This window comes from Arachis duranensis, chromosome 3 (genome assembly GCF_000817695.3).
Source record: "Arachis duranensis cultivar V14167 chromosome 3, aradu.V14167.gnm2.J7QH, whole genome shotgun sequence".
Classification (NCBI taxonomy): Eukaryota; Viridiplantae; Streptophyta; class Magnoliopsida; order Fabales; family Fabaceae; genus Arachis; species Arachis duranensis.
In genome coordinates this window covers 81,798,581-81,800,831 of record NC_029774.3, presented here as the reverse complement: position 1 = coordinate 81,800,831, position 2,251 = coordinate 81,798,581, and the positions used below count along the sequence as shown (strand labels likewise).

The following is a 2,251-nucleotide window of genomic DNA, read 5'->3' as shown; positions in this document are numbered from 1 at the left end:
TCATTTTATTTCTTGCTATGTGCTCTATTAGTTGTATGAAAGGGAGAAGAAGTGGAGCTTCAACTTTCTTTGATTCAGAACCTTAGAGGACCTTCCTTAGATTAAGGAGGGAAACAAGAGGGAAAAGAGTCATTGGTGTTGAGGAAAAGGAGGAGTACTTTGAAACAAACATGGAGGAGAACCTGGAAAACAACCGTGAAGAAGAAGCTCACAACCATGCTAGAGAAGGCCCTGTGAATCATGCTGGGCAAGAGAGAAGAGTTCTAGGATCTTACATCAATCCAAACCAGGAAATTGTGGAAGTAGTATCCAAAAGCCAACCATACATGCCAATAACTTGGAATTAAAACCACAGCTTATCACCCTTGTTCAGAACAACTGTTCATTCGGAGGAAGTGCCCAAGAAGACCCCGATCAACATCTAACCACCTTCCTAAGAATATGTGACATTGTGAAGTCTAACGGTGTCCTTCCGGATGTCTATAGACTGCTTTTGTTCCCTTTTTCACTCAGGGACAAAGCATCTAAATGGCTAGAATCCTTCCCGAAGGAGAGCTTAACAAATTGGGAAGATGTGGTGAACAAATTTTTGGCGAGATTCTACCCTCCTCAAAGAATCAATAGGTTGAGAGCTGAGGTACAAACCTTCAGGCAAAAAGATGGTGAAACTTTCTATGAGGCATGGGAGAGATTTAAGGACTTAACAAGAAGGTGCCCACCGGACATGTTCAATGAATGGGTTCAACTACACATTTTCTATGAAGGTCTTTCTTACGAATCAAAGAAGGTCGTAGACCATTCATCAGGGGGTTCTCTAAACAAGAAAAAGACCATTGAAGAAGCCATAGATGCATTGAGACTGTAGCTAAGAATGACTACTTCTATGCTTCTGAAAAGAGCAACACTCGAGGAGTGATGGAGCTTAACCACATGGATGCACTGCTAGCTCAAAACAAGATGATCACCAAGCAGTTAGCCAATCTTACTAAGAAGATGGAAGAGAACCAAGTTGCAAGAGTCATCACTTCATCACCATCTCAAGAAGGAGTGAATACAAGAGAAGAAGGTGACTGAGAATAAGCCAACTATGTTGGAAACTCACCTAGGCAGACCCATGATCCATACTCCAAAACTTATAATTCTGGATGGAGAAACCACCCTAATTTTGGGTGGGGAAACCAACAAGACCAAGGCCACGACCAGAGATGCCATAACCACAATCCCAACAACAATGCAACTCACCAACATCCCTCACAGAGATCATATCAACACCCACCTAATCACCCTTCTCAACATCCATATCAAAACCAACATGACCACTCTCAACCTCCTAACCTCAACCCACCATCACCAACCAAAGATAGACTCTCCAGAATTGAGACTTTACTTGAAGGTATATGTAAGGAAGTTCAAGACAGTAAAGCATTTCGGGAAGAGGTGTGATCCAATATACAGAATCAAGATGCTGCCATCAAGAAGAGGTGCTAAAGCCATACTTTCATTGGGCTTAGGAGATGTTACATTCTCCGGATCAATTTCATTTTCATCTCTTCCTCAATCAATGCACTCATTGATCTCCTTGGCAATCTTAAGTGATTGAATCACAATTTCTTGCAATTCAATCTCTCAAATCTTGATCAATAGCCAATTCCTTGGTCAATTGCTCATGAGAAGAGATGGAGTGTGGTCACTGATTATACCACATGCACTTCCCAAATCAAATGCTTAGAGGGTTATAGCCACATACCCATCCACACTCAATTTGGTCCAGCATGAGAAAGCATTTCTTGCTAATCTCTTCATTCCTCTTTCAAGGATCCGAAGAGATCCATGTTTGAATAGCTTCTTTTCCAAGATAACTATCCAATTGGATGAAGATTGAAAGCTTTCAAGTAAAATCAAAAGGAAAGATAGAAGGAGAATAAGAAAATTAGTATTGATCCATCAAATTACAACAGAGCTCCCTAACCCAATGAAAGGGGTTTAGTTGTTCATAGCTCTAGAAATCAAAATCAAAGATGGAGAATACATGATAAAGCTAGAAGTGCAAAGAAAGTAAATACAAAGAGTAGTTCGCTTTCTTAGCTCCTCCCAAAAGCTCTTCTCTATTTCAAAACTACTCCTATATATACTACTCTTCTCAGCTTCTAGTTAGCTCTTCAAGTCTTGGGCCTCTGGATCTTTGAGCTTGAAGCAGTTCCTTTCTTCAATTGGGCTTGGCTTACTTGCAGAGAGAAAGTGTGAAGTGGGT

The 2,251-nt window shown here is 40.8% G+C and overlaps 1 non-coding gene across 1 annotated transcript; it reads right to left on the bottom strand.

The window, feature by feature from the left end:
* Nucleotides 1-622: 622 nt before the first annotated feature.
* Nucleotides 623-726, bottom strand: LOC127745988 (small nucleolar RNA R71). Its single transcript, XR_008007609.1, has one exon. It is a non-coding gene; the product is annotated as a small nucleolar RNA R71 (small nucleolar RNA).
* Between the last annotated feature and the right edge of the window lie 1,525 nt (nucleotides 727-2,251).